This window comes from Dermacentor variabilis, chromosome 2, assembly GCF_050947875.1.
Source record: "Dermacentor variabilis isolate Ectoservices chromosome 2, ASM5094787v1, whole genome shotgun sequence".
In the NCBI taxonomy this organism is placed as follows: domain Eukaryota; kingdom Metazoa; phylum Arthropoda; class Arachnida; order Ixodida; family Ixodidae; genus Dermacentor; species Dermacentor variabilis.
The window spans coordinates 119,118,980-119,133,211 of NC_134569.1; positions in this window are offsets into that span (position 1 = coordinate 119,118,980).

Consider the following 14,232-nt stretch of genomic DNA (forward strand, 5'->3'; position numbering starts at 1 on the left):
TGCGCGAATAGTTGCTGCACGAGACGCCGACGCGTTCCGAGCTGGTGGGACTCGAGCGGCCCGAGAAGCGCATTTTCGTTTTCCTTGGAAACGTGCGGGAAACCGAAACGAAATCGAGCCACGGTGGGCGACGCCGGAATACGGCGCCGCCGTCTGTCGCTATGACCGTACTTATAGATAAACTCAATAAATGGTCCTGTAATAAGCCGTTTAATATATTATAAGAGAGAAGTTTTCCATTATTTGGGTAGATGTCATCATATATAATTTGTAGGCTCTCTCGCACATCACAAATAGTCGGTACCTCCCAGAGACGTACATTTAAGGGATTGATCCATGTTTGTACGAAGACCATCTGTGGTGTATGAAAACGATGCCAGTGTACTCCGAAGAATAGCGGAGGCTGGGAAATGAATATGTATTGCAATCTTGTAATAGGGGATTGATACAATTTTAAGACAGTTTGCACCATCAGTAAACGAAATCTACACAATATTGAGGGCAACCTGACTTCTTGGTGTAGTATGTTATTGGCAACACGTTTCGGTAATCCGCAACACAGTCGTAGGGCTTCCCGCTCAAGTAGAACAAGGGGACGTAATTTATAAGCTGGAGCACCAGAAAATAAAACACATCCAAATTCTAAAATGGGCCGCACATACATTTTGTATATCATTAAAAGTGGATCTCTCCGCATTCCGGACCGACTGTTCCACAGCTTACGTAGCATACCAACTGCTCGCACTCCTTTTTTAGCTATATGGTCAATATGGCCGAGCCAGCTGAGGGAGCCGTCATATACTACACCTAAATATTTCACCGACTCCACTTGAGGTATAGTTTCGAGGCGATAGGATATCGATATGTTAACGGGATTGCTAAGGGGGAAAACCAATATCGAGCATTTTCTAACGTTAAGTGAAAGGCGAATTTTGTTTAACCAGGTTTCTATGGTGTTGAGGTAGTTCTGTAGTCGATAATATAGAGAGTGAATATCACTGTCTGATGCGAAGAAAGCAATGTCATCCGCATATACGTATGTTTGTACATCTTGATGAAGAGGAATGGAACACATCAGAATATTAAATAGTAATGGTGAAGTGACAGCTCCTTGAGGAACACCTCTAGATTGATTATATATACTCGAGGAAACGCCTCTTAGACAGCAGTAAAGTGTTCTTCCATTTAAAAATTCGATTCGCAATATATCTAATAAAATTATGTGTTCTACACTGTCGTAGGCTTTGGAAATGTCTAATGTCACAAGAGCACTTATTTGCCTCTGTCGCCGTGCTAATTTTATGCTACTTTCTAAGACCACGTGAGCATGCCAAATTGAACGTGATGGTCGGAATCCAATTTGGCAGGGGCGAAGCAAGATTTTGTTCTGTATAAATTTAATCATACGGGCATATAGAATTATTTCAATTAATTTAACCAAATTTGAAGTTAGCGCAGTTGGCCTAATGTTATCTATTGTATATCCTTCCCCATGATTTTTAAGAATAGGGATGACTTTAGCAATTTTCCACGCAGACGGAATCCATGAGAACCGAATGAGTAATTTATAATAGCTAAAAGGTCATCAGAAGCTTCCTTAAATAAAATTCTGATCATAGTAGATGTTACCCCACCCACGCCGGGAGCTGAATCTGGAAATCGCTCCGCGATTTCAGCCAATTCTAACATGGAGATTTCCGTAAAATCATCTGATGCCCTTCGTAAGCGAGAACAACTTGGCAAGACAGAAGAAAATCTAATTTCTAATCCCTTCGCGATTTCTTCTAGTGATTGTTTCATTTCATCGCTACTTAAGATTATAGAGTCAATATTAATTTGACGCGGAAGAACTTTTCTACCGCGGAGAAAACGGAACAATGCACGCTTATTTTTATTGTTAGACAATAATCAATTGTCTTATTCTTCTTCTTTCTCTTCTTCTTCTTCGTCGTCGTCGTTGTTATTGTTGTTGTTGTTTTAAAACGTTGCTGCGATCGATATCCCTTGGTTAAATCTTCGTCGGCGGTCGACTCCCACTGCCTCCGTCGCCGAGCTCGTTGTTGTTCGCAGCGCTTGCGTCGACGAATCTCGTCTTTAGACATTTCGGACGGTGATCCCGATTCACTTTCCGTATTTATTCCACTCATACGCACGCGGACGCATGTGTGAAAAAATAGGATGCTGAGCAAGCGAAACGCCCGTGAATAAACATGCGTACGAAGAGACGTTCCACAGGCAGAAGCGAAACCCAAGTTGGTAGACTAGTGATTCCGAATATGGCCGCCGCATGAAATCAGTGAGAAGAAAACTTGGCATAGGACAAGGCGAAATATATGCAGTGAAAGGTAAGCAGGGTAATGTCATCAGCCATTTCAATGGCGTAGTGAAAGCAGAAGAAGAATTTTATACTGATCTTGCACGCTATCCAGAGCAGCCACGATATTTGTATACCTTCATTGGAATTAGTGGTCAATAGGATACAAAGGCTCCTTATGTAACTAGCGATGAAGTTAGAAGGGCCTTGCAAGACATGGCCCTGGGAAAAGCGGCAGGAGAAGATGGAATAACAGTCGATTTAATCAAAGAAGGAGGATATATTATGCCCGCAAAGCTTGCGGTCGTTTATACGCAATGCTTCACGATTTCAAGTATACCAGAGAGCTGGAAGAATGCCAACATTATACCAATTCATAAGAAATGAGGCGATAAGAATTGAAGAATTATAGGCGCATTAGCTTGCTTTCAGTAATGTATGAAATATTCACCAAGATAATTTCCAATAGAATCGCGGCAACAATCAACTTCAATCAACCAATAGAACAGGTAGGTTTCTGAAAGGGATACTGTACAATGGGTCTCATCCATGTTATCAATCAAGTAATTGAGAAACGTACGGAGTACAATCAACCTCTCTGTATAGCTTTTGTTGTATGCGTGATTCCAAAAAACCTATGCACTGTTCGCTTCGCTTTGTTGACTGCTTGAAGCCTCTGCCTTACGGAGGTACGAGCCACGTGCTACTGGACCTGCACTGCCACCGGGATCGGCCCGCATTTTTGCTGACGGACGCGGACACAAAAAATGACAACCAACTAGAGACTAACAGTTTCGCTGTAATAAATGGAGCTGGGCATGCCGTGTAGTTTTTAGGGTAGATAGCCAGTGGACCATTGGAGTTACAGAATGGGTAGCAATTAAGGGAAGGGAAGCGCAGTTGAGGAAGGCAGAAAATTAGGTGGGGTGATGAAATTAGGAAATTTACCTGCGCAAGTTGGAATCAGCTAGCACAAAACATGGGTAATTGGAGATGCTTGGGAGAGGCCATTCGTCCTGGGCAGTGGACATAAAAATAGTCTGATGATGATGATAATGCTATCTTACAACGGTTTGCTGTCGAGATAGCTTACCACCGACGACCTTAAATCTATTGAGAGTAATTGCATAGTACATGGTCTATATCGGCTCGTGCACATGACACAGCTCACAGTCTGGAGACTAACTGCTTCGTAACGACATGTAAACGTTACTTTAAGCCTATAAACTTCTGGAGAAGACTGGCACTGCAGCGCAAAGTATTTCTTGGCGGTATAAAGGATATACCTGCATATCATATGGTCTACTCTCTGGAGTCGTCTGTGGCGATATCATGAAACGACTATCAAAGTACAGCACCCCTCTCTCCCTCTCTCTTTCTCTTAAAGGTCTCTCCAAAGAAGGCGATGATATCGCACCAGTGAAAAACGCAGATATATCAAAACCGCGAGTATGGACATTGGTGCGTAGGTCAGCTAATGCAGGTTCCACTCCTGCTGCTTTTCATGGATACGAGCCAGTGCTTGCATGCTTTGGCCATGGCCCCACCTACATGCGCGGATCGCACCACCGCGGGTTATCTTCTGACAACCTGTCCGCACCGTCCGTATATTCTGCAGAAGCTTTCAAATGTTTCGCACCTTATATAACAAAAAAAAAAGGCTCGAAAATGTGTGAGCAAAGGGAGGAGGGCTGCGATTTGTTGAGGTTCTTAAACATCAGGCATCGGTGGAGCCATCGCCTCGCAGGAGGGCAACCTTCAAGACAGCGTATCGCAATCTTCACAGACTGCCTCAAGTAATTTAACCCACCCCGTGTCCGTCCTTACCTGTCACCCTAGGGAGATCTGCTCATAAATGCGCCCGTAAACCCCTGGAGTGCATATTCTTCGGAAACGTCTGCGTCGTACGTATGCATAATCAGAATGCGCTTCTTTCTTTCGTTTTTCGGCCCTTTTTGTTCTCTCTTGCTGCGCAGTGAATTATTGAGCGTTCGAAGGTGTCAACCGCAAGCTGTGCAAAACACATTCTCGGTCAAGGCTGCGACTCCCCGTACAAGGGTTTTCCCCCGCCATTCGTTCTCGTGTCATGGTTGATATTTGCTCGGAGCCCGCCAACCGCGCCAGCAAAGGCACGAAAACCATGCACTGGTCGCAATTCCAAGTTCAGTGTGCACGATGCTGCGACCGCCCAGCGGGCACCGTCCTAGCCCCTGCTGCCGAGCTTCCCTGTCACGCTAAAAAGGTGCATCACGGCGGAAACCATATAAAGCAAGCGATATAGCTAATCAGGGGTCCGGTACGCGGGCCTGCTTGCTCTCGTATCGTTCTTTAAGCGTGCGCGCTTCTAATTTTATGTGCGCGTGTGACTTGTAAGGTGCGCAGAATCTCTTAGAATCTTTGATGAGTGTAGAAGTGCACATTTACTTTTGAAATTGCAAGTATTCTACTATACAGAGGGTACCGAGGCATGTGACATGCATCAAGATGTGTGTACAGTCTGTGCCAGCCTTGGCGCGCTATTTCAAACCTTACAAAATAATTCTTGCGTATTTTATTTTATTTAAACTATAAGACGGGGACTTATAGTTATCAGCCACCTGTGCGCGGGCCGAATGCGACAGCCAGTGATACTGCTTCGGCAGGAAGCTTCCTCAGGCACGAATTGTTCCGTGAATTCAGCCAGCGATTAGGCGACGCCCACAACAGCTTTCACGGCGCTGCACTGTATTAATGCCACAGGGCTCATAACAGAGTGTATATATACAGCTGACCGCCCCGGTCCAAACGGCCAGAAGTAACGTTGAAAGGGAGACCGGCTTCGCGAAAGACGTCGTGGTCATTTTGAGATTGTCTTCCCTACCCGCCACCGACGGGTGGTGAATGCGTGGGAGGGGCGCAGCGGTTGGCACAATGGTGAAAAGAGAAGGAATACGAAGCTCTTCTTTAGCGGCCGTGACCCGCCGTCGCACTTCGGGCTACGTTGGGCGCCAGAGGTGGACGGCGTCTTCTGGTCGGCGTGGCGGCAACCATGCGAGCTCCGTTCTCACAGCCCTGCATCGGGTACGTATGTACCATGGTCTTATGCCCATGGTCTTTTTCTGCCCTTCTCCCGGTATTACTAATGGGAACGTAACTATCTATTATTGCTTAGGGAGCCCAAGTAACGGTGGGTGACACCTATGGCGCTATGACACCTATGGCGTTTATGCTGCCAGCACAGTAAAGTTAAGGTGAATGGACCGAGACGACGCAGAATTTGTAGAATAAAGAGTAAATTATGGTGGTTGAAAACTTTACCGATTTACTACACTGATCGCTGAGCGGGGTGCCCGTTTCAGAGCACACGTGATAAACAAGTGTTGGTCATAACGGACTGACCAATCGGGAAACTATGCGTGTATACGTATAGGTCGTTGAAAAAAAAAATCCAGTCTTCCAGAATGCGCTCTTGCATTGGCTCAATATGTAACGGGCATGCACAGTTTCAGTTTACACGTCTGTATAGTGTAGTTGCATCACATGTGCGGTGCCCCGTGGTTTGTGCAGCTGTGCTGTGAAGCTGTGTTGTGAAATTACATGACCTGGTTTGGGTCACGCAGAATGCTTTGCGCTCTCACACACTGAATTTGCTGTATAAATGCTCCGTATATAATGGTACGCCCCTTACTGTGGCCGCCAACGTCTGTAATATGATTTTGTGCATTTATTCCAAAGCGATTACTGATACAGAAGTGGCATCGTACAGATAAGGCACAACAGTCAAATTTTGCCTTTCGAAATGCAATATTTGTAAAATTTTGGCATCAGCTAGATTAAATAAAATGGTGAGATTCTGCTGTGAGCAGTCATTTTCTGTGCGAGTTTGAGCCCTGACGCAGATGAAGATGACTTTCATACAGTGCGAACGACGGGTCTAGAGCGTATACAAGTTAAGCCATGTTCTCGTCAAATTTTTTCGTGCTGCGTAACGTACCGGCTTAGTGTCTATTGGCTTCTTGCTCAAACGTTGAAATTGTGGCTTCATTACCGTGCAGTATCCGCTTTGCCGTTTCTTCAACGTCTTCTCACAGACTGACAGAGGCAAATATAGTATTTAACTATCGTGGAATGTGCAAGTTTCTGAAAATGTACGCTTCCAAGATAGCGAACGCACAAACGTTCTAAAGTCACGTTTTGCTTATTTTTTAAATATTACGGAAAAGTACGGGTGGGATCGAGGGGGGGAGGTGATGGGGGGGGGGGGGTTAGATCAGTTTAAACGTCAGCCAATTAGGGTACAACGCTAACTGGTTAGAACGGTTAGATTTCCAAGTTTTGTGAGAATGGGTATAAGCGAATTACGCTGAACAAGGTCCTTGCGGCTATGAATGATTCTCGCGCATAATTCGGAATGATGCGAGTACACATAATCCAAAGATAACCAAATTTGGGAGCTACTTGGTGTTGGCGTGCACCTCGTCTTTAAGAAACGGAGCATGACCTATCAACATGTCAACAAGGTGTAGCTTGGTTCGGCTTTTTTCTTTTTTAACTTGGTTCGGCCCACGTATGTTTTTGATACTAAATTATAACAGTGGCGATGCAGTTAACGAAGCCGAATGGGTCCGCGTGATGCATAACACTCGAAATGGGCAGGTGCCGCCCTGTCGCGCATATATGAAATTCGGCGTCTGTCGCTGTTGATATAGTACCAGATAGCACTTTAACACAGCGTTACCACTCTACCGTTACCGTCACCGCTACTATTTGCCCCCGCTGCTAGTGTGCTGTAAGCACAGCAGGTGGCATGCGCCAACAAAAAAAAAATAATTCTACCTTCAATATTCTTAATAAAAACAGACAGTCTTTGCGGAAACCCGTGGTATACTTATATATGCTACCAGATATCACTCCCGTACGCAGTCAGTGACACTTTGCACTGCCCTTGCTTAACTCGGCTCCCTGAAACTGCACCTCCTTTCTGCCAAAATAACCGCGCAGCTGAAGATTATACTGTGTTATAAGGAGGATATGTCATCGAGATATATCGCACGATGCACTATAAGCGAAGGAAGCAGGCACAGTTTTACAGGCACTTCCGAATGCTAGAATCGCACTGACATCGATGCACTCATGCAGCATACACAACTGCACAGACGACTGAGCGAGTCATATATATATATATATATATATATATACGGGGTGTTCTTTATTTATATTTTTTTATACCATACAACATTTCTAAAGATAGCCTGCGGCACACAGCGGCGCGCACATTACTGGCACGAGAAATTGAAATGCTTAATCGACTGAATAGCAAAAATATCACCAATTAACTGTCCTAATTAATTACATTACGGCGCTTATTGCAATTTACGAGTTGTAGCCGTTGAGTTTGTCAAGGCATATCCACTCGAAGCGAATACTGGGGATGCATGCAGCTGGTTTCGATATATGAGCCGTCAAACTTGCGGGAAAATGTACTGTCGTTCCACTTCAGTTTCTAGGAAAACGTCGTTTTATGCATTGAAGCGCAAAAGTAACTGGTATGCCAATGTATTTCATCACCGACTTCAGGAATTAATATCTCGAAACTTGGTGGCAACCTGAAAAGTCGTTCCAAGTGGATACGCCTTACGAACTCGCCGGCTACAATTTGTGAATAGCAATGTGGGCCGTAAGGTATTAATTAGAAAATTATTTAGTTGTTTTTGGTTAATTAGTCGATTATGCATTTCGATTTCTCATGCAAGTAATATCCGCCTCTTTGAGTTATCCAGCTCAGTTATTAGAATTATGCTATCTAGCTGCCACAGGTGATTATTAAAATTTCTGTATGATCTACGAAAAAAAGGGGGAAAAAAAGAGAGAAACACCCGGTGCATAGTTTCTCATATGGAGAGCTTTCGATTCGATAATCATTTGTGCATGTTCCGGCAAGAGCAGGAAAATTCGTTTCTTCAAGTCTGAACGAGTGGTGCAAGTGTGGAAAGTGTCGTCACCGTACGCACTTCCCAGGTTTTGGCCGTTGTTGTCGCCGTCGGCAACGCCGTGAGGTTTTACCAGGTTTTACATTCTTGACAAAGTTATTCCTCAGAATTTTGAGAATGGCAGAACACAAACAAATGTCATGAAACATGAAACAAAAAAAGCGACAGCGCATGTCTTTTATCTTAAATATTCTTAGACTTGAACATTAAACGTGCGAAGCCATAACGGAGCTGAAACCTTAAAACAATGTAATTTTATTGACGGGCGTTGCACTACCGCCGGGACAGGTCTAAGAAAGAGGTTTGAAACATTCCCGATGCGGAAAAGTGGCTGTAAAGTCGCTAGGACGTTGGCTTTAACTACTAAGCATGAATGAACTTATCTGATGGCAGGATTAAAATAGAGGACGCCTAGCACAACAGCTCGTTTTTACTTAGTTAGCTTACGCTTACTGCAAGTCATACTGCCACTACAGCTACGAGTCTTGCAGTTGGTGTAATATCGTGTAATATATCGTGTAAGTTTACACAGACAAGTTCCTGAACCAGGCAAAACTACTGGGAACAACGGAGTTACTGCAAAGGTCACTGGGACCTATGAACAATGTGCTACGTGTCATTCCTTGCTGTTCCATGTTTTCTGATACCCGCCGTGCTTGTTTAGTGGCTTTGGCGTTACGCTCTTAAACAGGACATCGGTGCAATCTTTATAAAAATGCGTGCTATAAACGTGCTACAGGACCCCCCCCTCCCCCACCCTCTCTCCCTTTGGTTTCACGGCCACGAGCTTCTAAGAATTCTAAAGGTCATAGGTTGGCATGGATGTAGATATAGTGTTAGTGTGCGACCATGGATTATAGGATGGCATTCACAACATCCACTATCACAATATTACGAAGACGTAGTTCTCTCTCTCTCTCTCTCTCTTCCTCTCTCTCTCTCTCCCGGAAGGCCAGCCGTGCTCGCCACGCTGCCAGTGTAACTTGAAAACGAGAACAAAAAAAAAAAAAAAGAAAGAAACGGACGTCCGAATGCATGGCGCTTCTCGGAAGCCCGGTGGAAGCTCGCTGCTGATCCCGTTTTATTTATCTCGTGACACGAGCGCGCTTCGAAACAGCGTCCCGCCTCAGGAACGCCGCGAATGCGGCGGTGAAGTAAGCTTCCGTCGTCCGAGAGGCTACACAACCGCAGCGGTTCTTGCTTTCTCAGCTCCACACGTCGTCAGTCCATCGATCCTGTTTCCAGGGCCATTTATAAACTTCGTCCTTCCGAACATTTATAGTGAGCGTATGTGCCAGTGTCACGGTTGAGGGCCAGTTGTGTAACAGAGGGAATTTCGCCTTGCTTTCGCGGCCATTGCCGCGGGAGCTGGCGGGTAAGCCCAACGTGCAGGAGGTATACGTGTATACCGTCCTGCGTCCGTGCGCAAGTTGGCGGAAGCTGCGGAATACGCGTGACGTTCGCGGCGGTCGCTCTCTTCCCGGTCGGTCGCTGACACTGGCACGCAACGTGCGGTGTTGAAACCTCCTGTTGTCGAGGCCTTACGCTCGGAGTTATTAATTGCGCCGATACATCACATCCCCGTTGCGCTCGGTTTATGGGTCGAGCGGAGAGGAAATTAATGATCGGCGACTCTAAGTACTTTCTGATGGATGGATGCGGTCATTTCATTTAATATCTGCGCACTCAACTTCGCCCAGTTCGGGTACATCGAAAAAGAGAGGAGGAGCGAGGGAGGGGGGAACAAAAAGAGCATATTTTTCTTTTCGCAAGGCGTAACCTGCAGGAAGAAAAGAGCTTTTGTTGCGGTTGTGCTTGTATGCACTCGTTCCAACGTATCTGATATACCAAAGCGTCAGCGATGTTGCAGATTAATAAATGTTTCACTGGAGGAATGACTGATAACAACGGAGGGCCATTAATTTCTCTGAGGATGTAATTACGTTCCATAACTGTTTCCGGATCAGTTGACATAAAATAATCATTTCAGAAACCGCTAGCATTTTCCCTGATTATCTCTGGGACAGCAACCTTATTTCATAGTGAAATCTTAAAAAAGAAGTTTGCGCTCTTCGCTTCCGTGATTACCATGCTTTCTTTGCCGAGCATGCATGTGTTCACTGTAGAGGAGTCCGCTTGTCTGCATTCTTGTTGATTGTATACGCCAACGAACGTTGATGCCAGCTGAATATATGCATTTATACAGTAAACTTTTTCGTGTTAGGTGTATACTTGCAACGGAAAGTAGTACTAAATAAACACTATAACAAGGACAGATATATACGAAGAACAAGCACTAGGTTAGCGCTCGTCACCCTCCTTTGCAACTGTGTTTATTTTGCGCTACCTAAATTTTCGTTACAAATATGCATCTGGCGTATACTTTAAAGCCTCGTCTTTTCTGAGAGCTTGAATTGAGATTTTGACACCTCCAATGGTAGCCGAACGCTCCGAAACATTAGCAGTTTGAGAGCAAAGTCCTTCTAATAAAAATGAAGGATTAGAAGAATAAAAGCGCGAATATCTCTCTAGGGGAGGAGGACGGGGGAGGGGAAGGATGCGGTGAGCGAATTAGCACACTGGATCGAGTTTCGGAACAGGACCATGTATAAATGGGCCTTCGAGTGGCATTGGCTGATTATTCCGAGTTTTCACGGTACCACAAAACAGGCATCGTACTTGACTGCCGAATGGACTGGCTGCACACAGTGAATTCAGAGAAAAACGACATCGATCGGTATGCTCAATTTCCTGCAACGATATCTACGAGCATATTAAAGGACCGCCTGTTCGTTCCTCTGAAGACTTCACATCTATAATGGCCCCAGGTGTCAATTACTCCACTGATATTTCAACAACACTAGCGCCAAGTGTCACGGAACCTTCTCCGCTGACACGTTCGCTCACTCGCTCGTTCACTCACTCAACTGCCGAACCCGTGCCGGACTCATGAGATATATATAGGCGGGCGCGTTCTTGGTGGCAGTGGCGATGACGATAAAATGCATGCATGTGCCACATGATAGAGTTTCAGCCTATCGGTAAACTTAGTACCGTTTACGGAACATCGCAGGTATCAGTTGACGCGAGTGTATAGCAGCGATATGGCGCCGCAATTTTTGTCGCGCTTTAGAGAGACGCGGTCGCCGGTGCCTAGCCATTTAAAAGGGTAGCTAAAGAAACCTACCATGAAATGAAAAACTATAGAAAAAGCACTCAAGCCAGTGATGGCATATCAGTGTGTATGTAGTCACCGCGTGCTGCTGCGCTAATTCTTCGTCGGCTCTCTGCAGTGCCGCTCACACAGACGCTCGGAAGCTGTAACACGCGTCCTATATAGTGCGGAAGCTCTTCAGTTAGTGTTGCATTCGCGACCGCAACAATATTTCCATGCATCGTGGACGGGAACTACACACATCAAAAGCGGCGAGCAGTAACCGAGCCTCACGAGCTGGAGAAAACGGCAGCCGGGAACTCCGACGGCCAGCAATACTCCAACCAAGCGGCGTCCTGTTCCCAAGATTGAACGCGCATGCACGGTCCTTAGCTATGTGCACGTTTCCCCTTCTCCCACCAAGTGAAAACAGGGAGCGAACGGCGAAGGCTCGCGAAGGCTAAATGTCTGACGTCTTGTGTCCCATCCTATAGGGCTTTTTGTTCTTCACTCCATGATCGAATGATGGGTATAGTTCACGAGTTTACTGGAATTCACCATCCAGGCTTCGAACGACGATGATAATTTGCAGATCAATTATTGTCAACAAAGTATTTTGTTATAAATGCGACAAATCGCAATGCTTGTGCACGATGCACGTGGACTTAAGGCTAAACCCCATGAGAGCGATTATGCGAGCGACGGCTTCGAGCGACGGATCGGGCCGTCGCTTGAACAGATCGCTCGGTCTTGTCGCTCGATCACTCGGTTCTCAAAATCTAGAATTCATCGCTCGACGCCTGGAAATGCTATGAGCAACTAGCCAATAGCTTGAAGCTGGAACTGGATGTATATCACTCAAGTACTACCGACTATCGCACGGAACGAGCAAACGATTTAATTTTGGTACGTGCAAAGATAAGAACCTACTGCAAGACCTTCAGAAATATCTGATGCTGCTTTTTACAGTAAAACACATCAATTTAAATTAATAAATCACGCGTCACGCCAGTTAGGAGGCGTATTTCCTGCCATCATAGCGGCACCACCGGTGAGATCTCGCTCGAAGTCGTCCCTCGCATGCGGCATACAACTTGCAGGCGACGAGCGAACGTTACCTCCGTCCGAGACCATAGCGTCGCTTGTCGCTGTCGCGCGCAAGATCGCTTACATGGGGTTTATATTTTACTGCCTTCGTGCATTTAGAAGATTGTTCATATAGCGTAATAACTGCAATCTAAAGAACGTTAGAAGCCATAATTACGAAGATTAAACAAATTCCTGCACTACGCATCATTCCTGTGGTGCAGCTGAATGATCGCTTCTTATCCGTACACGCTCCTCAGAAAGCAAGCTTGGCAGCTGAGGAAAAATTTGCTTGATCCGGGATTAGAAACCAGGACCAACGCCTTTCAGAGGTGGTCGCTCAATTAATCGACAACTCGAAGCGCAAGCGCACTGAATATGGCAAATCAGTTCTGCGGAATCTCGCAAGGTGGATGAATTAGGTGTCATAAAGGGGAATATATTTTTCGAGTTGTAGACTAATTGTCGAGTAATTCGAGTCGTCGATTAATTCGCCCCCGCGCTGCGGTCTGCTATAGCCACCTGGTCAGCTCAGATGGTAGAGCGACAGCCCCGGAAAGGCATTGGTGTCGGGTTCGAATCCCGGAAAAGGACGAATTTTTTCTCCAGTGCGAAGCTTTCTTTCTGAGAAACTCGTATGTGTTCCCTTTGTAGCTTCGTGCTACGTTCGGGTGGATGCGCCGTTCATGACATTTGTTCCACCTTGCGGAATTCCGCAGAACTGTTTTTCCAGATACTCAACAGTAGTTCACTTGCCACTTCTGGAAAATTCCCTAACAGATGTCACTGTGAGGGACATCTTCGCTGTCACCAACTGGGTATTGTGACACATCCGTATTATTATCCTGCTTTGTCGCGAGACACAAAAGGGGGCACTAACACAAAAGAGGCACTGACAGTGCCTGTCAAAAATAGAGTTATGTTCCATCCACTTGCGTCGTTTTCCCATCACTTCTCTGTGCGCTTCGCGTGACAGCGCAATGACAATATGAACTTGCACAATTTCGTAGTCTTGCTTCTCCCGCCCCAACGGATGCTTAATAAAGGACTCGATTTTTAGTAGCAATCAAATGAAGCAAACAAGGAAAGCATAAGAGAAATTAACTTTCTGTGTCGTTTTTGTTGTTGTTGTTGTTGCTACTGTTGAACTCGCGCTCCTTCCACTCGAATCTTTCATTCCGATCAAAGTTTAGAATTATTTTGTGACAAAGTTCATGGTCATCCATAGCTGTTTCTAAACTTCAATGATAATGGAAAACGAACAAGCAGTTTCCCTGATGCCTTCCTTGTCTTCGTAATCTGTTGCCTTCTTGTGATTAGCTACCCAAAAATTTGTTCCCTCAGTTACCCTGTTCCCGCTCAACACATAGCGATGGTCCCGACTCTGAAAGCTTTGATGTCTTGATGCAGTATACGACAATTCATTGGCTAGTTGACTCCTCCTATAATATCACGTGCTACGCAACGCCTGCGGACTCTACCTGCGGCATAGGAACGATCAACATGCGCCGCCATTCTCGCGAAGGATGCGCTGACGAACACTCCCAAGGCTGAAATACACGCACACAAGCACGCAAGAAAATCGACAGGGGACAGACGCCTTCGCAAGTCAAGGAGTGGGGCAAGAAGCGCGGATATCGTGCAAAGGTTGTGAGTTCGGTTCCCACCAGCGAAGTAGTCTCATCTATACCACCGTCATTTCCATTTTC